Source organism: Triturus cristatus, chromosome 4_2, assembly GCF_964204655.1.
Source record: "Triturus cristatus chromosome 4_2, aTriCri1.1, whole genome shotgun sequence".
Taxonomy (NCBI): Eukaryota; Metazoa; Chordata; class Amphibia; order Caudata; family Salamandridae; genus Triturus; species Triturus cristatus.
The window spans coordinates 913,734,787-913,762,030 of record NC_140586.1 but is presented as its reverse complement, the minus strand read 5'-3'; positions in this window follow the sequence as shown (position 1 = coordinate 913,762,030).

The following is a 27,244-nucleotide window of genomic DNA, read 5'->3' as shown; positions in this document are numbered from 1 at the left end:
ACCCACCCACTCTGCCGGCAACACGCTTGACCACATCGTCTCCGCAAGCTCCCACGTCTCCTTCAACCACACCACGAACTCCGCTGGACCGACCATCTATGCATCCACTTCACCTTCCGGAACCCCACCATGCACCACCGCACCCAACAGATCCCCCTGCCACTGCTGGAGCAAAGTCACCGAAGACCAGCTAACCACCACCCTCGCCCGTAGCCCACCCACCGACCACACCGACCCCGACACCACTGCCCGGAACCTCAGACAATGGCGTGCCAACTGCACCAACACACTCTCCCCAATCATGAAACCCTCAAACAGACACAGCAGAAAGAAAGCCATCTGGTTCACTGAAGACCTCCAGGAGAAGAAATGGCACCGTGAACAGACACCGGACAGCTACGCAGCCCACAAGAACACCACTCGCAGACACCATCACCTTATCAGATCCTCAAAAGGGCCTCCTTCAAAGACCGCCCAGGCAACAACGCACACAACAGCAAAGAGCTCTTCAACATCGTGAAGGAACTCTCCAACACCAACGACATCCCACCTTTGCAAGACCTGTGCGACTCCCTTGCCACCTTCTTCCATCACAAGATCTCAGACATCCACGACAGCTTCAACGTCATGGCCGCACCAACAACCACTGAGATCTCCGTCCCCATGGACACCATCCGCACCAACCCCCTGCTCTCCTGGACCAACATAAACGAGGCCGTCTTCATCAAAATCATGAACACCATCCACTCCAGATGTCCGTCAGACCCATGCCCACACAACATCTTCTACAAAGCCAGCACCACCATCGCACCCCATCTCCAGAAATCTATCAACATCTCCTTCGAGACAGCAACCTTCCCGGAGAGCTGGAAGCATGCCGCGATCAATGCCTTACTCCAAAAACCCAAGGATGACCCCAAGGACCTCAAGAACGTCCGACCCATCTCCTTGCTCCCGTTCCAGGAGTAAGTCTTCTAGAAGACCGTCAACAGACAACTGACCCGCTACCTCGAGGAGAACAGCATCCTGGACCCGTCCCAGTCCAGGTTCTGCAGCAACTACAGCACCGAAACTGCCCTCATCGCTGCCACCGAGGACATCAGGGCCCTGATGGTCAACGGAGAAACAGCGGACCTGATCCTCTTGGACCTGTCAGCCGCCTTCGACACTGTCTGCCACCGCACCCTACGCACACGCCTCCATGGCGCGGAGATACGAGACAAGACTCTGGACTGGACCACCTCCTTTCTCTCTGGCAGAACCCAGAGCGTCCGCCTCCCCCCTTTCCACTCCGAATGATCCAAAATCATGTGCGGCGTACCCCAGGGCTCATCCCTCAGCCCGACATTGTTCAACATCTACATGTCACCACTCGCCCACGTTGCCTGACTGCACGACCCCAACTTCATCTCCTATGCTAACGACACCCAGCTGATCCTCTCCCTCACCAAGGACCCCCTCACCGCCACAACCAACCTCCATGAAGGAATGAAAGCCATCAAAGAGTGGATGAAGAACAGCTGACTGAAGCTAAACTCAGACAAAACGGAAGTCCTCAGCCTCAGCTCCACCCCCTCGGCCTGTGACAACTCCTGATGGACGACTGCTCTGGGAACAGCTCCAACACCCACCAACCACGCACACAACCTGTGGTTCATCCTCGACTCTACTCTCTCCATGACAAAGCAGGTCAACGCCATCTGGTCCTCCGGCTTCAAAACCCTCTGCATGCTCCGCAAGATCTACAGGTGAATCCCCACCAAAACAAGGAGAACGGTCACCCAGGCCCTCGTCAGCAGCAGGTTGGACAACGAATACGCCCTCTACGCAGGAGCCTCGGCAAACTCCTGAAACGACTTCAACGCATTCAAAACGCCTTCTCATGCCTGATCCTCGACATCCCTTGCTGCAGCCACATCACACCCCACCTGAGAGACCTGCACTGGCTCCCCGTCAACAAGAGGATCACCTTCAAGCTCCTCACCCATGCACACAAGGCACTCCACAACACTGGTAAGTAGTGTGCTTTACTAATGTTCTTATTGATTAATTGATTGATTGATTTTGCACCTACACGGTCATCTCACTGCCTATCCATGTCAGGTAACACATGTACATTGATTGTATTTCCCTTGGTGGACCTTCTTGTCGATTCACTGCCCATTACTTATTGACTTACATACTTAATTGGTCATGTAAACACGCATCTATGTGAATTCGAAAAATGTATTTACAGTACAAGGGGTAGACTGGCCCAGTACTAGCCCATACAACCCAACATCGGATGGATGCCCGTTAGAGTGGCAGACAGAGTCCATTGGGAGTGACAGAGCCAAGGGAAGAGGCAGAGTTTGCAGTGCCATTGTCAAAAAAAAGAAGAATTGTGGAAGTCGATGTGTGGGTCCAAGGTGAGTGTTGGGGGACGTTGGAAGACAGTGGAAGAGGAAGATCAGTGGAATGATGGTAAGAAAAATACAAAGGTGAGACAGGCCTTTAGACAACAAATGTTTGCTGTACCTTTGCCTTACCAGTATGGCACATTCATCCTCATCTTCGTCCTCTGATGTGTCATGTGTCTCACATGTGGGTGGTGGTACGGTGGGTGCAGCACTGTGAGGCACAGACACATCGGAGTGCGGAGCTGAGGATGTGGATGCGCCAGCAGCAGCAACTATTGGTGCCAGACCGTGGGGCAGCACTGATGTGACGTGCAGATGCAGGGCCTGGTATATCCAAGCAACATTGCGCTGGTCTTCAGTCATGGCAGCCATCTGTTGATCTTCCCTCTGCTCCCTGCTCTCCATTATCCGTGCAAGTCATGACAATTCTGCACATACACTACTGGAGCCACCCTGCTGGGACAGTGTGTCAACACTCCGGAACATGACTCCAGCAATGTCATCCAGGGCGTTGTGAATGTCTGCCATCCTCTGCATGTGGTCCAGGATGTGACTCAGACACCCACGTATGTCGTCCATTTTGGCTGCCAGGCTCTCCAACCCCACCCGCACCTGGTCACGTGTCTCACGCTGGACCTCAAGCACACAGCGGTGAAAGGCCTGATATGGGTCATCAAGGTCCTGTGAGGCAGCTGTGGTGGAAGGTGCTTGCTGCTGGGTGGTTTGTGCAGGGGGTAGGCTTGGCGCAATGCTGCTGGGTGGCCCTGCTCCTGGAGGTGGTGTGCGAAGGGAGTCCAGGATCTGTTGAAATTCATCCTGGTTGATGGTGGGGCAATCGTACAAATCATTGGTGAGGAGTGGGTCGTTCTGCTGTCCAGGAGGTGTTGTCTCTCCCTCTGCAATTTGTATGACAGATACAGTTTAACAGTGTGTTACATTTATGAGCATGCATTATTTGACTTTACAAGCAGACTGCGGGAGACTGTACATTCTGACTTTTTTGTACAAGATGCATAGTATTTTCTGGATGGTGATTTTTTCAAGGACATCACGGATATGAGGGTGTACTTGTACATTGTGATATCACAATTTACCTATGTGAGAAATGTGTCTTGACAGTGTCTACACGTTACCTGTTGTGTCTTGTGTTGTGTGACTAATGCAGTCCGTAACACCTAGTAGGCAATGTTGATGTACTCAGATTTGTATGTGTGTGCACTGCATTGTGTGACAGTGGCACCTGCTGCTTTTGTTTCGCTGCCCCTTGTCCCTTTCATGAAATGAGCCTTTGACTTCTGTGAATGTGCAATGCTGACATGTGGAAAGCTGTGGGAATTATGTGTCTTGGTCAGAGTTGTGACACTTGTGCATAGTAGGTCATCAAGTGTCTTGTTCACATCAGGGGTTGTGTGTACAGAAGGTTGTGTCAGAGTGTGACCTGCTCCTTTAAGGATGTGTTCCACACTCCGCCAAATCAGTGAGGTGTCCTGCACCATGTAAATACGTTTGTCCTGCAGGCATGCTATTCATCATGCCATGCCACTTGCCTTGTCAGTGTGGCTCACAGACCTACAGCTTTGCAGGGTCTTGCACATGTGCGTGTGTATGTGTTTCGTGTGCGATTAGTTATGTGTGAGGAGGGCCCACTTTTGGCACATTGGCAAAGAGGGCCTACTTGCTTTTTCAACGGAGCTGCACTATGTAGGACACATATGCCTCTATGTAGCTTTGGCTACTTGTGATTTGTCTTGTGTGCATTGCGTCTGTCATGTTTAATCTTGCATGTCTTGCTTACTGCACTTCTGTTGGATTACCCTTTCTGAGTATGGGGCAGCATGTATTGCAATTTTTGTCTGAGCAGACAGTGTCCACACCCATTACCCGCTACTTTGGGCCCACATGTGGAGTGTGTGTGGCAGTGGAGGACCGTTTTGTGCGTCATGCCAGGCGGTGACCTTCTGTACTCTGCAGGAGAGATTTGATTTAAGAGGGGGGGGACTTCCTACTCCATGCAGCGATCACTGTGGCTATTCGTGCGCATTGGAAAGAGGGCCAAGCGGAACCTAAGGTTTCTTTAGGGTGCCAATTAATAGTGGCAGCAGCGGGGAAGTTTAAGGCAGTCACATGCCTGTACAAGCGCATGACTCTTGAGAAGCTGGCCCATTTGGACATACTTAAGCAAAAATGTGAGGTAGATGTAGGGAGAGAAATACCGGAAAGGGCTTGGGCTGAGATGGTAGAACGAGCGTGGAAGAGCACCAGGAACGCCTGCTTTCAATTGCTTCATTTTTATGTTTTACATCGCGCTTACCTCACGCCGGCGAAAATCAAAGCATATTTCAACACTGACGAATGCCCAAGGTGTTGGGAAGAGGGGGCAAACTTCCCTCACATGATTTGGGAGTTGTGAGAAGTTGGCCTGATATATGCTGTCCACTAGTTATAGTGGGCACCTTGTATCAGTCCAAACAACCCCTTATGGTGATAGGTTAAAGACAACCTTTATTAAAAGCTATCCTAGTGGTAGCTATGGAGAGCAGCCTTCAGGCTAAGTCTTGAAGGAATGTTAAGCAGCTTGTTTTACCAGTCTATAATCTATTGAATGATCAAATGAAAAGACAACCACACCAGGTATATATTGAAAATATGTGTATTTAAGATAAAACACATCCCTCTAGTCTCTTTATGAGACTGGAGTTCGAAGTACTTAAGTTACAAGTCAGTATTCAACAGTAATGGCACAAATACACGTTTGGGCCCTAGGGGCGTACCAAACCATATACCAATAAAGTGGTATAAGAACCACGACTGAACTAGACACAAGGCCTAGAGCCTGTAGAAGTGCTTGGACCACAAGGAACCACCCAAGGTAGTGACACAGGGGACCCACGGGGGACGCGTGCAGTGTAAGAACACAGCCGAGAAGCGCCGTTTACTTCTATGGGGAAAGTCACGGTTGGAAATTAAGAGTTTAAGGACACTTAGAGGATGACTACGAGCGAACCCTTTTGGACTTAGTGGTGTCTAGGGCCAACACCCACGGGAGCACCGGAGTACTCGAGTTACCTCACCCAGGGAAGCCGGGTGCATAGGTGTCAAATGGTGTTGGGTCACGTCGCTGCTTTCAATGGAAGCTGCTCAGGAAGTGCTCTGCCTTGAAGAATTGTCCGTAGAGATCCAAGCCCGGTTCTAGGATGGAAAGACCCTCAAAGCAGAGGAGACAGAGTCTGGGTCACTTACCAGTGACCAAGGGCACGATAGTCCAGTGCCCACAGATGTCAGGTGCTTCAGGTGAGTTGACGGGTGTCTTGATTCTTCAGCCACGAAGTCTAGGAAGCATCGATGACAACCAGGAGCTGGATTCGGGCTGTCCCACAAAGTCTGTAGAGTGCTGCGGCAATCTCAGGTTTACTAACCTTTGTAAACATGGGACTGCGTGAAATTCAATGGTGGGTGCATGGGATAGCCTATGTTTCACCTGTGGAATGCCTCCAAAAATGCAGGCGCTGCATTGCGTTACATGTTTTTTACAAAGCCACATAAGGCAGTGCAAAGTGCCTCTTGTGTGGCTTTGTAAATATCTACTAGCATTTTGCATAATAGATGTGCCACAAAACCGTTTCAACCATGATGCTAAATGTTAGTAAATCTGGCCCTAAGTTTCTTAAGTTCATTTTGTACTTTATCGCTTGTCATGTATTCCTCAGCTAAGGCTGTATTCAATATTTTTCTCCAATATTTTATTAATAGTACTCATCATTTGTAATTCAAAGTTAATTATTATGTTCCTAGGATTGTTGTTAATTTTTTTTGTTTTTATTACTAATAAAAATTTAGTATATATTGAGGAATGTCTGTCAGGCAGTAAGCTATACATTAAAGGGATGGTCGTGTTATTTATATTTGAATGAATAGTCTCGAACTTGGGCATATAGATGGAGTGTTGATTTAAAAGTTTCTTCCACTATCATTAATCTCAAGCGTAAATGTATTATGAAGTGTACTAAAAATTAACATGCGTTTGAAAGGGTTTTCCATTATACTATATTAGGAAAGGTGCTTGATTGAAGGTTTTAATATGCAGTACATTTTCTCTATCCTTAGTCTCCGCTGCAGAGGTAGTGTATATGTTCAGTGGTTCTTTCAACCATATTACCAAGGTTAACCACTCTGTATTTGCAATGGGATGATAAATACTCAACACACCAATAATGACTCCTATGCAACTGAAAACTCAATTTCAACACCGGTACAGTATGGGTTCAGAAAGCGAATAGGGACTAGCCAGCAATGTACAAATTTAGCGTGGCTTATCGGCAAATATACTAGGGCAAAGGCTGGTTCATTATACCTTTGCTTTGCCGATTTAAGCAGTGCTTTTGACTTGGTGGACCATAATCTGCTCTTGACAACACTAATTTCAATGGGAGCTCCTAGGGCGATTGTAGGGTTCCTTTCCAGGCTGTATGAGAAGTTATTTAGTCAGGTTCGTTTTGGCCCCCAAGAAGAATGTACACCCAATTTTAGAGTGGGATGGGGTATAAGGCAAGGCTGTGTTCTTGCACCAAGCTTATTTTCTCTATTCATTAATGAAATAGACAAACATCTACAGACAATACAGGTAGACGCCCCGAGGGTGGCAGGTCGTCCGATACCTGTCTTATTATATGCGGACTATGCCGTATTGTTAGCAAGAACCGCGATAGGCCTAAAGAGACTGATGGACGCATTCTCTACCTTTATGGTACAGAAGAAAATGGTTATAAACAAGTCCAAAACATATACCATGATCTGTGGGCCTAAGCCTAAACCGCTAAAGACATTTTTTATTGAAAAAAGCACAATCCAGACTGTCACTTCCTTTTGCTATTTAGGTATTCTTTTTATGGATAACGTCTCTTGGTCTTAAAATGTTATTAATATTAGAGCCAAAATGAACAGGGCAACCCAGGAAATTTTTAAATTTGCTTCCAAACTAGGGAACCGGCCGATTCACAAGATGGTAGCTTTATATAAAGCCAAAGGTGCAAGAATAGACCTTTATGGGGCAGAGCTATGGGATTATACAAATAACAAGGTCTTGCAAATACAAGAAAACCTCTTTCTGAAACGCTTGCTTTATCGACCACCATCTGCCTCAAACACCATTGCTCATCAGGAGGCGTGCCTTTTGTTTATCGAAGACCTACCATCGGTACAGCCATTAGTACTTTATGACTCAGTATGGAAAAGGGAAGAAACTGCCCTTACAAAAGAAATTATTTTAGATTGCCTTAAATTGCATGACGTACTCAAAATACTATGGTTGTCATATATTAATTCCTCCCTGGAAAATTTGTATAAGGTAACAATATGGTCAGAAACTTCTAGAACTCTGATGTACACAAAGAAAGAGATCAAAAATACATTCCTAGAACTTAGGTTGGATCTGAGACTCAAGGCGGAAAAGGACAAATCTATTGTTACACAGATTAGAGGCTAGCACATTAAATTATTTGTCATACGTGACCTATGCCCATCATCTGTTTGTGTTAATAAGATTAAGATGTGGCATTGCTCATTATCTTGTAGCTTTTCCTACAATGCGGCTTCATCCGTCTGAAGATGTGCTTTGTCCATGTGACAACAGGAGTAAGCACAGTACAATGCATTTTTTGTTATTTTGTAAGTTTTATAAGAATTTTAGATGTTTTTAATTGAAACCGCTTTTTCTCACCCATCATATCAGGTCACATAAAGTAGCAATGAAATTCCTAGTGACACTGGGAGACCCCTTGACTTGTTATAGTGTTGCCCTGTTTATCTTGAAAGTAATCAAAATGAGAAAAACTATGAGTATCTAGCAGAGAGGAAATGACATGATTAAGGGAATTTTAGAATATTAGTATCAGATTCTTTATGTGTAATTTTTAAGGCTTGATTATATGATGATGTACCAATATGAACTTGGATGTTACGGTATTAACATAAGAAAAGAAATGATTCTATCAATTTGATTGTATCTGTAGACAAAACATGTTTTTTTTAGAACCATGTACTTTTATGACTATCTTTTGATAGACGAATAAAGATTAAACTGAACTGACTCCTGGGTTCAGTTAATCTCTCCTTACAACAAAGGTAACCATTGTATTTGAGAAGTTGATTTTCTCAGTGTGAAAGCAGATATGCACCTTGTTGATTTTCTATTTTCTGAAAGAAAAAAGGAAGTTTTAGTGAAATGTATTGTAAAGGTTTTACATTAGTTGTCTGGAACTTTTGTTGCACCTACGATTTCAAAAAAATATTTATTAGTTTTAAAAAACTGTTTAGAATAAAATGTCATAGTTTAATTGCTGGAAAGAAAAAGTTAGTTTCCTGACCTTTAAAGAGAAGTGTTTTAAAGTAGTTTTTTTAATGAATAGCATTGACGTTTTTTGTAATGAAGATTTGGTCTGTTCTGCTGGTGTTCTTGTTTCATGATTTGAGATTTCGGTTCTTCGAGTTGCGATGGTTCCTTGCGATTCTGTTATGAATAAAATATTGAAAAATAATGTTACATTTTTAACTATGTATTAGGTAAAAAACTTATTTTCTTGTTGTGCTGCAATACATTTGTTTACTTAATCAGCTCCTGTAAGATTAAATATTTATGTTAAAGTAATGTTATTTAATTTGGGAATTGTTTTTACCTGTGGCAATTCATTTCTTTGAGTTTCTGTTAGCTGGTTTTTAAAACTGGCTTCTTTTTTATCATGGAGTTACTTTTCATCTAAATGAGGAAAAATATATATGTATGGTGTGTTACTATGTGATAATTAAAATGTATATTTCAATTTTGTTTCTTAAAGTTTTTTTTAATGTTTTATGCTTGTTGTAAAGCACACAAATCTGCCCCAAGCCCCTGTCCAGCAACCTGCCTGAGGTAAGTACTTGGTGGAGTTAGAATATAAACTCTGCCCCCCAGTCACTGTCCAACACCTTCCCTGAAGTAAGTCCATGGTGGAGTTAGAATACTAAATCTGTACCCCAGCCTCTGTACAGCACCTTCCCTGAGGTAAGTACTTGGTAAAGTTAGAATAATAAATCTTCCCCCAGTCATTGTCCAACACGTTCCCTGAGGTAAGTACTTGGTGAAGTTCGAATAGTAATTTTGACCCCCAGCGACTGTCTAGCACCTTCCCTGAGGTAAGTACTTTGAAGCTTTAGAATAGTACATCTGCCCCCAGCCACCTTGTCGCATCTTCCCTGAGATAAGTATTTGGCGAACTTAGAATAGTAAAACTGCCCTCCAACCACTGTCCTGCACCTTCACTGAACTAAGTAGTTGGTAGAGTTAATATAGTCAATCTGCCTCCAGCCACTGTCCAGCACCTTGGCAGAGTTAGAATACTAATTGTGTCCCCTAGTCACTGTCCAGCACTTTCCCTGAGGTACTAGCGCCAACAGAGCACTCTTGCACCATAGTGCAAGGGTGCCTGTGTTGAGGGAAAGATTGTTTATGTGCAGGAAGGCCCTCCTTCCTGCACATAAACAATCTTTGAATGACGTTTTGTAACTTCTATGTGTGCGGCTTCATGAAGCACACATAGAAGTTGCAAAACTGTATTTTTTTAAATGATTGTTTATGTGCAGGAAGGGGGACCTTCCTGCACATAAACAATCATTGGCATTTTGCTGTTTCTATGTGTGCTGCTCAAGGAAGCACACATACCCCTGTGCCTCCACAGCCGGTCGCTCCTCTCCACTGCTCTGCCTGCCTGTCGCTGCCTGGCACCTGCCCACCCTGTGTCTACCGCCTGACGCCACTTACCTGGTTTCACGCCGCCGCCGCCTCCTGCCTGCTGCTTCTCAGGTTCCGCCTGTCGCTTTCCTGCCGCTGCTGCCCCTCCTCGCCCGCTGACCGCCGACGCTGCCCCGGTCACTTCAGCTCCGTTTTTCCCGCCGTTTCCGCCGCCGCTGACCCGCTCTCCTCCTTCCTGCTCCCGCCTCCGCCTGCAGTCCCGCCTCCCCTCACTGCCCATTGGCCAACCCGCTCCCGCCTCCCAGCTGACCCTCCCTCCCGGCTCCTTATTTATGACGCCCCCTGAGCGACCGCGCAGCGGACGCGTGCAGCGGGAGCACTGATTGAGCGCCGATTGAGCGCCGAAGGTGCGCCAAAGGTAAGCCCGTCTGCGCCCCCCGGACCCCCTGGCCCCCGAGCCCGCCAGCCCCCCCCCCAGGACCTACGACTTCGCTACGCTCATCGCACTCAAAACCGCCCGAGCCTCCGGATGCTACCGAGCGTCCCCGCGACGCACCCATGGACCCTTCGTCTGCCGATCCTGCAACTTCTCCTGCCTCCAAACAGGCACCACGCCCACCAAGACGGTCAACAGCAACCACCTCAAGTGCATCCTGATCAACATCCGCTCCGTCCACAGACACGCCGTGGAACTCTGGAACCTCCTCGACACCGCATCTCCAGACGTCGCCTTCCTCACGGAAACCTGGATGAACGACTCCTCAGCCCCCGACATCGCCATAGCCATCCCGGACGGCTACAAGATCATCAGGAGGGATCGCAACAACCAGACCGGAGGGGGCATCGCCATCGCTCACAAAAGCACCATTCGCATCTCGACTGACTCCACCGATGCATTCAATACCTGCATTTCCAGATCCACACCGACCCCAAGACTACCCTCAGAGGCACCCTCATCTACAGACCCCCGGGACCACGCGCACAGTTCTGCGAAGACATCACGGACTTCATCAGCCCTCACGCCCTCCCCTCCGCCGACTACATCCTCCTCGGGGACCTCAACTTCCACCTGGAGAACAACAACGACCGCAACACGACCACCCTGCTGGACAACCTCGCCAACCTCGGACTCCAGCAACTGGTCAACACCCCCACCCACTACGCCGGCCACACGCTCGACCCCCTCTTCTCATCCAGCAAGCACGTCACCTTCAGCCACTGCACCGGACTCCACTGGACTGACCACAGCTGCGTCCACTTCAGCTTCAAGAAGAACACGGTCCACCACCACCCGAAGCAGGTTCCCCACAGAAACTGGAGCAAGATCACCATCGACCAGCTCACCACCTCCCTCAGCCAGAACCCACCGGTCAGGACAACGGACCCTAACACAGCAGCCCTCGACCTCACGCAATGGCTGACCTCCTGTGCCAACGACCTCGCCCCACTGAAGAACCCACTCACCAGGCCCAGAAGCAAGAAGGCCCCCTGGTTCACCGACGAACTCAAGGACTCCAAGAAGGCCTGCCGCACCCTCGAGAAGGCCTGGCTCCTCGACAAGACCACCGACAACATGACCGCCCTCAAACTCGCCACCCGCAGACATCACCAACTCATCCGCACCACCAAGAAGAAATCTTTGAAGGAACGACTGGACAAGAACGCCCATGACAGCAAGGAGCTCTTCAACATCTTCAAGTAGTTCTCCAACCCCAGCACCGGCAACAACGACATCACTCCCTCGCAGGACCTCTGCGACTCCCTCGCCTCGTACTTCCACCGCAAGATCGCCGACATCCACAACAGTTTCGGCGCTCCACCCCCGCACCCATCGACCGAACCTACGCTCCCCGCCGCTATCCTCCAGACATGGACCAAAGTGACCCCCGAAGACACGACACGCATGATGAACACCATCCACTCCGGATCTCCGACCGACCCATGCCCCCACCATGTCTTCAACAAGGCCGCCTCTACCATCGCACCCCACCTCCGAGACATCATCAACGCCTCCTTCGACACAGCCACCTTCCCGGAGAGCTGGAAGCACGCCGAGCTCAGCGCACTACTGAAGAAACCAACAGCGGACCCGACCGACCTCAAGAACTTCCGCCCCATCTCGCTCCTTCCCTTCCCTGCCAAAGTCATCGAGAAGGTCGTCAACAAGCAGCTGGCCGCCTTCCTCGAGACGAACGGATCCCTCGACCCATCGCAATCCGGATTCAGAGCCAACCACAGCACCGAGACCGCCCTCATCGCAGCCACCGACGACATCCGAGCCCTGCTCGACAAAGGTGAAACAGCGGCACTCATCCTCCTTGACCTCTCCGCAGCATTTGACACTGTCTGCCACCGCACCCTAGTCCAACGCCTCAACGACACCGGCATCCAGGGGAAAGCTCTGGAATGGATCATCTCATACCTCTCCGGCAGAACACAGAGAGTACGCCTCCCTCCGTTCCGCTCTGAGGCCACCGAAGTCATCTGCGGCGTCCCGCAAGGATCGTCGCTCAGCCCTACTCTCTTCAACATCTACATGAAACCCCTCGCTGCCATCACACGCCAACACAACCTCAACATCATTTCCTACGCCGATGACACCCAGCTGATTCTCTCCCTCACCAGAGACCCCGACACCGCCAAAGCCGACCTACACGAAGGGATGAAAGATGTCGCCGAATGGATGAACATCAGCCGCCTGAAGTTGAACACGGACAAGACAGAAGTCCTCATCCTGGGACCGTCGCCCTCCGCATGGGACGACTCCTGGTGGCCCCCGGCCCTGGGCACCGCACCCAAGCCAACGGACCACGCACGCAACTTGGGCGTCATCCTGGACTCCTCCCTAACGATGACCAGACAAGTCAACTCCGTCTCCTCATCTTGCTTCCACAACCTCCGCAAGATCTTCCGATGGATCCCGACCGAGACCAGGAAGACTGTCACCCAGGCCCTCGTCACCAGCAGACTAGACTACGGAAACACCCTCTACGCCGGTACAACAGACAAGCTTCAGAAAAGACTTCAGCATATCCAGAACGCCTCCGCCCATCTCATCCTGGACGCCCCCCGACGCAGCCACATCTCGAGCCACCTGAGAGACCTGCACTGGCTCCCTGTCAACAAGAGGATCACGTTCAGACTCCTCACCCACGCACACAAATCCCTCCACGACCTGGGCCCAAGGTACCTCAACGACCGCCTGACCTTCTACACGCCCACCCGACAGCTACGATCCGCAAACCTCGCCCTCGCCGTCGTCCCTCGCATCCAGAGAGCCACCGCCGGAGGAAGATCCTTCTCCTACCTGGCGGCTAAGACATGGAACTCCCTGCCCGTCCACCTGCGGCTGACCCAGGACCACCTCGCCTTCAGGAAACAGCTCAAGACCTGGCTGTTCGAGCAGTAGCAGACCCCCTCCCCCAAGCGCCTTGAGACCCTTCCGGGTGAGTAGTGCACGATATAAATTCCATGATTGATTGATTGATTGAAACACAAGGAGAAATAAAGCATTTCTCCTTGTTTTTCCTGTTTAAGACCAGGTTTTCCCCGATCTTAATTTTGGTGCTGCCTCCTATTTATGCTGCTCTTGTAAATAGGGAGACAGCGTAAAAATCAATGGGTGTTGCTGTGGAACACCTACCACAACACACATTGCCTGCGCCTTTCATGCTAAGTGTAGCGTGAAAGGGGTCCTTATTTACAAGCCAGCATTAAGACACGTTAAGTGGCATAACACTGCCTTGGAAAAAAGGCAAAGCTCCTATCACCATCACAATGTCACTAAAAGTAACATTGTGGTGGCAATAGGGGCTTGTAAATATGCCCCTAAATCTGCCCCAGCCACTGTCCAGCACTATCTCTGAGGTAAGTACTTGACAATGTTAGAATAGTAAATCTGCCCCAGCCATTGTCCAGCACCTTCCCTGAAGAAAGTACTTGGCAGAAACTAATTTTGCCCCCTAACCACTGTCCAGCACCTTCACTGAGGTAAGTACTTGGCAGAGTTACGATACTAATTTTGCCCCCTAACCACTGTCCAGCACCTTCACTGAGGTAAGTACTTGGCAGAGTTACGATACTAATTTTGCCCCCTAACCACTGTCCAGCACCTTCCTTGAAGTAAGTACTTGGCGTGGTTAGAATAGTAAATCTTCCCCCAGCTGCTGTCCAGCACCTTCCCTCAGGTAAGTACTTGGCTGAGGAAAAATATTAAATCTGCCCCCCAGCCACCATCCACCACCTTCCCTGAGATAATCACCCCCCGCATCCAATGTCCAGCACCTTCCCTGAGGTAAGTACTTTGTGGAGTTAGAACAGTAAATCTTCCCCCAGCCACTTTCCAGCACTTATTGGATTTGGAAAAGTAATTGGTTCACACAGTTACTGTATGGTTCCTTCTTGGAATACATTGATTGTGCAAAAAATAATGGATTTTTTAAAAATTCTATTGCAAGCTTTTGTTTTGCTATTTCATATGTAATTTCTAAATTTATGGTTCACTTACAGTTGTGATCAATTCCTTCACTTTGACAAATTGAAATGATTCTACAGTTGTTAGACTCCATCGATAAGTTCTAAAAATATTGAACAAATATTATTAATATTCATTAGCGGTAAAAAAAATGTGTCCTTTAACATGTATTAACATTTATATTTATACTTACTTTGACAGCTAGATAGCGCTGTTTTGAATAGTTTCTCTGTGGTAGTCCTGCTTTCTTCTGGACGTGTGGTCACTTCAGAAGGCAGTGTACCACTGATCACAAAATGGTGGATGCCTATTTTTATAGGTTTAGTAAGAGTTAACTACAATTTTCAGAAAAGTAATTGTTGTAATCTGTGTTTTTGGGTGAACAAATATGTAACTATGTGATATTTATTTGATTTTCTTCAGATACTTCGTCTGCCATCTTGGTTGGGGACAGAGTTAAACGCTATGTAGAAATGCATAACATATTACTTGTATTTCTGTACTGTTCTGATGTTTTCTTTTGTTTTGTGTTAGGTTTTTGTCTGATGCACACATATGCGCTATGTGACTGTTTTTTACGTTTGTAAAAATTCTGTTTGTATATTAAAATACACTTGGGTAAATATATAAAATTCTATAATGTACCTTTAATCTTTATTTTTACCATTTATATAAAGTATGTTGTAGGACTCAAACCCATCATGTACTGGCGTCAGCTGTGGACAACCCCCGAACTTACATCTTACAGGGAGGAGCTTACGGAGGTATTAAGGTCATGTGGTTCGCTGAAAATCCCATGGTTCGATCATATAAGACTCCTCCTATCTAACCTGGGTCTGGGAGATTGCTGGTATCACCCTGAGTCTGCTTGTTTACTGATATCAAAGGGCCAAATGAAGACCTGCTTTAGCGAGCATAGATTAGCACAACTCCATATTTCTTCCGGGGTTGGGAAATGTACCAGTGCTTTTCTAGAAATTAAATCACTTTCCCGTTTTGAACCGGCAATTGATCTTATAACTCCACCTGCAGCCAGGAAGCTTTTTTTACAATTCAGACATGGGGTACTTCCACTGCGTTGTTTTACATCAAAATGGAGTAAACAAAACCCGATCCATTGCCCCATGTGCGATTTTCCTGAGGAAACAGAATTGCATGTTTTTTTCTGCTGTGTTGGATACCAGAAGGCAAGAAGGCGCTGGTTGACACAGATCTGCAGGAATCTCGGCACCAGGTCGTGCCTAGAAGCATACAGGATATTGAAATCCGACACCGGTATCCCAATAGTTTACTCGGTTGCTGGATTTTTATTTTCGACATGGTGCACTAGGAGGGCCCTTCTGAAATCCCAAAATGTAAATTGATTGTGTAAACTTATGTTAGAATTGCATTTTTAAATGATTTTCTATACACTAGTATTAAATATAGGATCCTTCCTATTTTTATCGAAGATTGCCTTCTTTTAAGTTTAAATAATATATTTATTGTTCCATGAACTCTCCGACAAAAACTGTATTACTCTTGTCCTAATTCCATGACTCAATGATTCGATGATCTTCTTAATCTGAAATTGTATGTACTACTGTATTGTTTTATTTATTCTTATGTACTTTTTAGGACATTTTGTCCGAAATAAAGTTTTGTACTGATTGATTTATATAAAGTATGGTAAAGGTTTGCGTGCTAAAGGTACGTATGCTAATGTTTACTTTGATATATTCCTATGTATGTTTTTGGTAATGGTATGCATGCTAAAAACATGCATGGTTGCAGTATATGCATTGTAAAGACTGTGTGGTATAAGCATGCGTGGAAAAGGCATGCATTGTTCCATCATACATCCATGACTGGCATGAAAGATAGGCTTTTTAAAGGTTTGCTTTTTTAACAGCCTAGGAATTATGTTTTTGCTGTAACCAAGCTAGTGTTTACCTCTACTTGGGCATCTCTCTACGAAAGATTTGTCTCAAGTGACATGTTTACAGCTCTGTTTACCTACGCCTCACTGCACAGAGATGAGCCTTACAATGTGAGCTCTTCTGCTTGCATCCGGCAACCGAGGTAGTGGTTACTTGTTCCTGCTATTACTGTCTTTAAATCATATCTGAAACTACATGTTTACAGCTGTGTTTACCTACGCCTCACTGCACGGAGATGCGTCTAAGAGCTCTTCTGCTTACATCTGGAAACCGAGATAGTGGATACTTGTGACGGCTATCAGTATGTTTAAAGCATATCTGAAATGACATTTTTACAGCTGTGTTTACCTATGCCTCCCTGCACAGAGGTGCACCTTACAATGTGTGCCTTTCTGTTTCCATCTGGTAGTTACTTGTGACTGCTATTAGTATGTTTAAAGCATATCTGAAATTACATGTTTACAGATGTGTTTACCTATGCCTCCCTGCACAGAGATGCACCTTACAATGTGTGCTCTCCTGTTTACATCTGGTAGTTACTTGTTACTGCTTTTGCTATGTCTTAAAGCATATCTGAAATTTATGTTTACAGCTGTGTTTAACTATGCCTTGCTGCTCAGAGATGCGCCTTACAATGTCAGGCCTTCTGTTTATACTGGTAACTGTGATAGTAGTTACTTGTTCCTGCTATTACTATGTTTAAAGCATATCTAAAATGACTTTTTTTACAGCTGTGTTTACCTATATCTTGTTGCTCAGAGATGCACCTTACAATGTCTTGCCTTCTGTTTATACTGGTAACTGTGATAGTAGTTTTTGTTTCTGCTATTGCTATGTTTAAAGCATATCTAAAATGACTTTTTTACAGCTGTGTTTACCTATACCTTGTTGCTCAGAGATGCGCCTTACAATGTCAGGCCTTCTGTTTATACTGGTAACTGTGATAGTAGTTACTTGTTCCTGCTATTACTATGTTTAAAGCATATCTAAAATGACTTTTTTTTACAGCTCTGTTTCCCTATACCTTGTTGCTCCGAGATGCACCTTACAATGTCAGGCCTTCTGTTTATACTGGTAACTGTGATAGTAGTTTTTGTTTCTGCTATTGCTATGTTTAAACCATATCTGAAATGACATGTTTACAGCTGTGTTTACCTATGCCTCCCTGACAGAGATGCACCTTACACTGTGTGCTCTTCTGCTAACATTTGGTCGTTCCTTGTTCCTGCTATTACTATGTTTAACCCTGTGGCGGCTCCTCCGCTAAGGTGAAGGAGCGTCACCCCACTGCTCTCGGAGCAGTGTAACAGCAAAATAAAATGATAATAACAGAAGGTATTTCTGTTATTATCATTTTGTGGGCGGGGCTGAGCTCCCGTGGCGTCGGGGAGGAGGAGCGGTTGCTGCATCCCTAAGTGGGCAGGACTGCTTGGCCGGCCCTCTGCATTACACAGCCTGGTGGGGAACATGACCAGCCTCCCACTCCGTCTGAGCGCTGAGCCACTGAGGTCAGACCAATCACAATGCTGCATTGCGGTGTTGTGATTGGCTGTGTGCCTTTTGCCTCTGGCCACAGAGAGACGACGAGGGCCTGTGGCAGCGAGGAGGTAAGTGCTATTTTTTATTTTGCAGTTTTATATAGTGCAACTCGCTCCAAAAGTATCAAAGCACTGCATATGAGCACCAGGTGCATTCATTCATTTTTAGGAATGAAGAAAATTATTAGCCCAGAATCACAGAATGTTGAGCCGACGCTGAGACTCGAACCTGGTTCCCCAGCTTCATAGTTGGCCACTCAAGTGGTTATGCCACATCCTCTCCCAGAGTTTATAAAAAGCAGCATATTATGCATGGACACACCATCGCCTTTACAATAAACCACTTAGAACCTTGGTGCATGCACAGCTCTTTCATATGAAAGAGTGGGCATGTTTGAAAACATGAGGAATTAAAAATAAAAATCTAGTGCAAAATTAAACACATCAAAAACCTGTTAGATAATTGTTGCAAACATATTAGAAACAGTTCAATACAGGTCAGTTTAAAAAAAAGCCGCAGTAGCTTGGAATGTGTAGAAACATGCAGAAATATTCTAGGTTTTCTGTAGCTAAGGAGTGTAAAAAATAAACATATTCTCTCTACTTTTCATGGTAAATTATTAAAATAGAGCAAAGAAAGAAAAGCAACGTCCAGTTTGTTGCTTTAAACAGCTTCTTTAATTATACGCCGTGACCTGTACTGCCTCTCACCTCAGCTGCTGGCTCAGGCAGCAGGCAATGTGACGTCAGAACTCTACTGTAATGACTTACAATAGTCGGGTTCTGACGTTTTTTCCTAATCGGTTATTGGGTGTGTCACACGTCACCAAATATAAAGAAATTACTGATCACCATTTATACAGGGATTACAGAATCCTGTGTACTATATTTTAGTATTTGTTTAGTTCTTACTACCACTTTGTGGGGCACTGGCCACACTATGTGGATCTGTGGTTGGAAGAGAGTTGTCTTTGCTTTGAGCCTCTGTGGGAAGTGTTTCTATATCGTACGTGATGACTACCACAGAGGTGCGAATATCATGATATCCGATTCAGCCCTGAACAGTGAGGTCTATGAGGAAGTGGAGAATTAGACATGCATTCTTAGAATACGAGTTTTGTTGGCAGCTGTGGCTGTTGTGTTGGTATTTTATCTTGTATGTTTCCCGTTCCAAATTCCTAATCAGGCTTAGGCAGGAGGTGATCCACTCTGTGACTCTTGTAGATATGCAAGACCGGTACTTAATTTGCAAAAAACATAAGTGCCAGGACCCTGATCAGTAGGCCACTTCTGTGTGCACTGCCCATTGCCTCTGTCAATGCTGCCAGGTACAGGTACAGCACAACTACTAACCATCCCCATACTACAAGTATGACAAATCTGACTATTCCAAACCCCAAGGGTCTCACTTGCAAGGCACTTGCACCACCGGTGCATCACTTTCTTTGATGCACCGGCGGCACAGTGTGGTGGCCCATATTTGAAGGCCATGGAAAGCCACGATGCGTGGCTTTTCATGGCCTTGTAAATAAGTTCCTCTTTCTTGCATAGCTCTGCATTAAAGGGGAACATGGAACATGGGGGTTGCTGTGGGTGTTCCATGGAGCCTGCTGCATTCCCAGATTTATGAGGTTTCGTAAACCTTGGAATGCGTCAATTTCCTATGCCTTCCCACGGGAGGTATAGGAGTGACGCAACGAGGAGAGATACCTTTATTTCTCCTCATTTTTACCTCTTTGAACGTGAGCTGCATTCTGTAGCAAACGTTGAAATAAAATAGGAAATCGCCTCCATTGATTGTTTTTGGGCAGGAAGGTGTCCCTTCCAGTACAACAACAGTATTCCCTGCAATGCAGCCACCCTTGCACCATGGCACAAGGGTGCCTGCGCTGGTGCATGGCAGCCAATAGTGCACCAGCGCTGGAGAAAGTACGTGGATGTGTGGTATTGTTGTAAATGCAACACATCCCTGTGCATTAAAAATGATGCAGCATAGTGAAACAAAATGGCTTGCGGAGCCGCGCCATTTTGTTGTAAATGAGTCCCCAAAGCTATAGTCATTTTAATGTATAGTGAATTAGTAAACAACTGTTGTTGAGCTTATCTCTTAATTAAACAAACATCGCCACCATGTGGCAGTCTGTCACAGTGTTGAGAACCACCGGCTCAAATCAAGCACTGTGCAAGAGGCAACTGATAAGGGGGATAAGAGATTTCTTCTAGGATAAACATTCCAGGCCTCCATTATATAATTGCCATTATGAGATGAGAATTGAAGAGATGTGTTTAGATGAACTGTGTCATTATCATCCTTTTTACCAATATAGGATGTGCTGAGGTTATAGGACTCATTGGATTCCACAAGGGGGACTATGTTAGAGTCCTCCATTGAGCAGCAATTTAGGGCCTATCTCTTTGGTGTCAGCCTGCCTGTGAGGTTAGTACTGAGTGGTCATTTAGGCATGATGGTATAACCTGTGTCTTTACCATCCAGAGGGCAGCAAGGTTCCACAGGACCTCTCATACATTATATGCCTGTCCCAGTGATCAAGAAGGATAAGTTAAGGAATTGGTATATGATGCTATACAGTGACAAGGATGATATCAAATTGATATGGGAAGGAACATCATAAAGACTAGATTAACTATCCTTCATCTTGTGGTTAGAAGTATAAGGTAGGGTGGACATGGCTTTCTATGCATTTGAAGTGTGGGGGACTATGCTTAGAGGCAGGTTATGGGTCTGCAGATGCATAGTAGCATCAGGAATCTCTAGTGTTGAATGGAGAGGCATAATATATTCCATCTGTATTATTATTATTATTATTATTGTGAGGTTATTTTGGGTGGAGGTCCCAAAATTGGGTTGAATGCCTGTGGTTGTTCTCTTGGTGTGATGTGCTGGTTAGTACTGTTCCAAAGCTCTCAACCTTGCTCACCTAGATAGAAGGGTTATCATTCTGGGTTCTTTCCCGGGTCAGTGGTTCATGCAATTATGTTGGTAACAACAACCATGTTTCACCAGTCTACTGAACTATAAATGATCCTGAGGGCTTTAAATCTTGGCAGCTCGAACCGTAAGCGGAGTGTCCCAATGGATTTTTATTGTAAGGTGATATGACACTCTCTGATGATAATCTGGAGTGGAATGTCCTATTTTGTTTGTATTGTTTTATTTTCATTTCTAGGTATTGTGATCCTTTTCCTTGGGAAGGTCTGGAGACGATGCAGAATGCTCTGAATATTGAACGTTGAGTTATAAGTGGCCAGTTTGGAGTATTTGCAGGACTGATGACGTGTTCTCCAGGGTGAAGGCACAGGAGGAATCTTGCTGATGCATTTTGGACTTTTTGAATTTTGCATATTGTTAAGCAGGGGCACCAAGTTTTCAGTTATTGGCATAGGCAAGCTTGTAGATCATGACAGTGAGGATAGCTTGTACTTTCTTGTTGGTATCTGAGGTATGGGAAGATGAGTTGCAGCATTTTCGTAAGTTGAAAAGTGCTCCTTGTGACCGCAGGGACAGGAGTGAGTCCATGGTGAGTCCATGATTACTCCAAGGTTTCCCAACTTTCTTAAGTTGCTGCAGGGAATCAAGTTCCATTGCCACATGTCCATAGGCTGGAGTTTGTTCCAATTTTCACAGGTCAAAATCTCTGTCATGCAGTGTTGAGCTTTAGGTGATTAATAAATATTCATTCATGTAAGGCACAAAGTCAGTTGTCAACTCTTTTTACGGAGTTTTCTTTATACATTGCGAACTTGACCCTAAGGTATCTGGTATCAGAGCGCCTTACATAGCACCAGTTGCATTACATGAGGACACATTCATTAAGATTAAGTGATTTGCCCAGAACCACAGGATGTTCAGCGTCATTGCCGAGACTCGAACCCAGTTGCCCAGATTCGAGGTCGACCGCTCTAGCCGTTAGGCCAACTCCTCTCCCCAAGTCTTGACTTGTAGAGGTCTTCTGAGCCACCCAGTTTTAGACTGATTTGCATTTCATTATAAAATGTAAAGTTGAATGATCTGATCATGTCTGTAAGGGGGTCAGCTAGATGTTGAATAGCGGACTAGAGATGATTGACCCATAAGGAACACCAATGTTAAGTATGAGGTGAGGATACAAAGGCAAAATGAAAGCCAAACTCTCTGTCTTTGAGGATCCAGTAATCCATTTTAGGTAATTTCTGCATATTTGGAGATGATAGTGTCTGTATTGTAATTGTAGTTGTAAATTGCATTTATAAAGCACTCACTATTTCTGATGAGGTGTTGAAGCGCTTTTCAGCGAGTTAGCACTTGTTAGTGAACAGCGTCAAATACTGGCGATAAATCCTGGAGCAGCAAGGCAGCTACTTTTCTCCTCTGTAAAATTGGAGGGCTGAGTACAAACTACTCTTTCAAATCCTTTTCCCAGGAGTAGGCGGTTGGACTGTAGTTTGCTGGACTGGGTGGGTCTAGATACGTCTTCGCAACTAGTAATCTAATGAGGTTTTAGCTGGAGTGGGAGAGATCCTAGTTCCAAGTACTTGTTTAGTAAGGCTTTAGCTACTTCCCCTGCACAGGTTGGGCAAAAGTTATTGTTGGAAATTTGGGTTGCTGGTTGAGGGGGGAGCGGGGGTGAAACCCTACTAAAGCAGCAACCACAATCTCTTGTCAGGGTGAAACACAAGCAAACCCCAAATTAACCTCAGCTTAACCCACTGGTAGCTTGGTACAAAAACAGTCGGGCTTAACTTAGAGGCTAAGCGCAAAGTATTTATGAAGCACTTCAAACAGTAATAAAGTGAAAACACATCGCAAGAAAAATCCCTCAGCAATTTAAGAAATTGGAGTAAAATGTAATAAACTATTTGAAACCAAAATGAGAAAAATCCAATCAGTCGAACCTGAGATATGCAATTTAAAAGATTTAAGGGAAGGAAGGGGCCTAAAGCACAAAAGCACCACTTGCGGTTATTTGATTGTGCGTGGCTGGGTGAAAGTTCCTGCAAACCGTGATGGAGAGTGGGTGAGATACAGGGACTAGATTGGTCCCACTAAAAGAGTTACCTTCAAAGTCCAGCATGAAAAGTTCCGTTCTTGGTGGTAGGGGCCGTAAGGAGCAGGGAGAGTGTCGCAGATGGTCATTGATGTAGCACGAAGAGCAGGTTGGGAGTCATGGATGGTTGTCGCTGTAGCACAAAGATTCTGTTGGCTGTTGTGTACGGTTATTGCTGGAGCTTTGCATTGGCGGTTACCGTGGCTGTTGATGTAGTAGACTGAAGTGCGGATCTCACGCTGCAGGGTGTCGCTGACTATCACTGTGGTGTAAAGAGTTGAGTTCATAGGAGCTTTGCATTGGCGGGTGGAGCAGGCGGCAAGATCTTGGAGCTAACAAGCCCATTCGAGCTAAGAGCACAGAACTTCAGGATTTCTCCTTTTCTTTAAGAGGATGACATACCAAGGGTGGAGAACCTGTGATGCACCTCTTGTGGGTCAGTAACTCACTCCAGCAGAGGCCAGCAGGACTGAGACAGGTCCAGTTGCAGGTTCAGGCATCAAGTAAGATGTAGGTATCCTCTGGAGTTTGTTATGTCCCTGTATCTCAGAATAGGAGGCCAGTTAGTTGACCCTTGGAGCCACTTCAACCTAGGATAAAGGTCCAGTCTTCCTCCTCAGCAAGCAGAACAGCAGGCAGCTAGGCAGCAGAGTAGCAGGGTAGCAGTTTAGCTGTCCTTCTGGCTGCAGAGCAGCACAGCTATCCTTCTGCAGTATTCACATATCCAGAGGTGTACTGAAGAGTGGGTCTGAGGGTCCTATTTCTATGCCTGGGGACTTCTTTAAAGAGAAGCTTCTAAAGAATTCAGACTGCAGACACCAAATAGTTAGGGTAGGAAAAGGCCAACTTTCTAAAAGTGGCATTTTCAAAATTGCAATTTAAATTCCGTCTTCACCATTAAATAGGATTTTTAAATGTGATTTGTAAGACACCAAACATGATATTCCTAACTGCTGCCAATTGAAAGTTGTCAATTATTAAATGTAATATGGCAACCCAAAGTTATCCAATGGAATAGGTAGGCCTCACGGCAATGAACAACAAATGTACGAGTTTTTCACTACTACATCAAGTAATACTTAAATGTACATGTCCAGCTTTATAAATACACTGACCTCTGCCCTCTAAGCTGCATAAGGCTTAACCTAGGGGTGACTTATATTTATAAAATAGGAAGGGTTGAGCCTGGCAAGAGGTTTATCTTGCCAGGTCGAAATGCCAGTTTAGAACTGCACACACAGGCTGCAGTGGCAGGCCTGAGACATGTTCTAAAGGGCTACTTAAGTGGGTGGCACAATCAGTGCTGCATGCTTACTAGTAGAATTTTGTTTACATGTCCCGAGTACATGGAGTACCACTTTACTAGTGACTTACATGTAAATTAAATGTGCCAATTGGGTGTAATCCAATTTTACCATGTCTAAAGGAGAGAGCATAAGCACTTTAGCACTGATTACCACTGGTCAAGTACGCAGAGTCTTAAAAGCCAACACAAAACAGGTTCAGAAAACAGGAGGGTACAGGCAAAACATTTGAAGATGAACCTGCAGAAAGGCCCAAGTCCAACAAATATCATAAAACATTTATTTAGGGGGGGGGGCTCAGTCTTAAGGTCATCTTGAACGACTGCTTGTGTTGACAATAACTACGGTTCCCTGTTTTCCATTTTTACGGCTTTTTACAGATAAATACAAAGAGGAAAACATTTATTTTCATGTCTGTATTTATTTTTAAATGTGGATAAAAACGAAAATTGGGTTACTTTTTTGAGTGATGCTAAATACTGTCCGCCATAACTGCCAGGTCAATAGCTGTGTGGATTGATAGGTAAGGGGGTTAAAAAAAGAAAGGAATTTTGGTAAAGACGCTTAAACAGCAGTAGATATGAACAAGCTTTACATTGAAGTTTTCATATTTTCATATGAGTGTATTGATTTATCTTCTGCGAGTGTTCATAGCATTGAAACCCAGCAGGAATTCAAACATGAGTGCATATTAATCGATTAAATGTGGAAATATACTAGTTTCCGTTTCATTTTTTCACAAAACCAAAAATAAATATGGAAAAACACAGATAAATATAGCAAAAAATAAATATGAATAGGTACAGAAGGAAATGTCAAAAAAATAAATACCATAAAACGGTTAGCCCTAATATCTGGAATTGTTTTCAGACAGTACGTTGAAGGTGGTGTGAGATGAGAGATTGGTGTTGACGGTCATTGCAATGGTGTTGTCATGCATAGAAGTAGTGTTTTTGACCTTGAAGTGGATTTTTGTCTTTTCAATTTTTGAGATCTGTTCCATGGAGATTTTGTTGCAAAAGCCTTGCAATTGTGGGGTTTCTGTATTTTGGCCCTCTGGATTGAGTAACTTTGCAAAAATCTTGTGGCGTTCCTTTAATGGCCAGCCAGTTTTTAAGTAAGAGTGAGTTGTAATGTTGTCTTTTGGGATTCTGATGGTTACTTTGTAGGCTCTGTAAAAGATTTGCAGTATGAGACTGTCTTTTTATCCCTTGCTTTCCTCCACTAGCATTGAAGAATGCTTATTTGCGTTTTCATGTTTCTCGTTTTATCATTTAGCCATGTGGTCTTCTTCTGGGTCAACCTTGATAGTGATCTGGTTGTCCATTGCAGTAGAGATCCAGTTGTAGAAGGTGGCCATATCCTGAGGTTACACATTGATTAGTACATTTTGACATGGGATTAAGAGGCTGATTACGATTTTGGTGGTGCTGCGCCGGCTTTGTGCTGGCACAACACCACCAAAGCCGTGCATGGTCCTCCTGCCAGATTACGAGTTCAACTCATGTCTGGTGGGCTTTTCTTTTGCTTTTCCCATGGCGGTGCCCTGAAACTGGACACCACAGTGGGAACGCAAAAGCAGTTTCCTTCCATGCTGGAACTCAGGTTGCATGCAAATAGGGGCATGTCCTATTGAGGCAGACATAACTTCCAATGTGTGACCGGTGGAATGGGTTGGGCCTGATAGGCTTTGTTATATGTTGACGTTCTCAATGTTGGATATGATTGCAATGGCTGTGGGTAAATTCCTCCTATCAAACCAAGTGTTGATGTCTCCTAGGGTGCATGGGTACCATCTAGTAAGGTGTCCTTAAATGTTGCATTGCTGGGAAGAGCTATATAGTTTAAGGGGTATGTAAAGCTGATGACTGGAGTGAGGACGCCATACCAGCATGGAAGCAGTCCCTAATGGTGAAGTCTTCGATGTGAGATAATTGTAAAGATTTCTTATAGATGACTGCTAGGTCATATCCAGCGTTGCTAATACAATTTTTGTTGATGACCCTGTATTTAGTTCGTATGGCTTCCTGGCATGTGAATGCAGATTTCTCGCTGGTTCACATTTCAGTGGTGAAATTCATGTCCTGCGCTGATTCTTGTAGTACTTCAAATATGTTGTAATGGTTCTTGTTCATGATGTCATGTTGAAGAGTAGGCAATTTAGCAGCTGGGAAGTAGTACTCTTGTTGATGTGATGCATCAAGGATGTGCTATATGGTGTAGAAGGGGGAGGGATGGCATGGGGTTATGGGTAGGGGGTCAAAGGGTGGGCTTCTCTGGTTCTAGTCTGTGATTGGATTGGTGAGCCGGCATGCAGGTTAGGGAACCTCGGTGTAGAAGGAGTAGGGGTGGTGCGGAGGGTGGGCTACTCTGGCAGTAACCTGAGATGAGGTTGGAGGGTGGGGTTGTGGGTTAGAGAACCCTGGCATTAGGGGGATGGGTGTGGTTGTGGAGGATGTTTATGGGTAGTGGCTGTTGTGCAGCTGTAAGTTTACATAGTGGATTCAATGGGGTGTGATGAGATGTGGGAGTAAGATGTGATACCCAAAAGGTTGTATTTATGTAGGAATGAAAGCCCGAGTGTTCAGGTAACTTGGACAAATGGGAGTCCTAATCCCTCTGCTCCAATTGCCAACCATAGCAGCCAGGTGACCTGGGTAGAATGTGAACACTAACCCTAAAAGTCAGTTCCCCTGGGTCCAATGGGAGCCCTAAACACTGGGGCCAATTAGAGCCCTAAGCCCCTTGTCACATTGGAGCACTAACCTTAGCAGTCATGTGACCTGAACCAATTAGAGTCTAACCTTAGCAGTAAGGTGACCTAATGGGAACTCTCCATCAT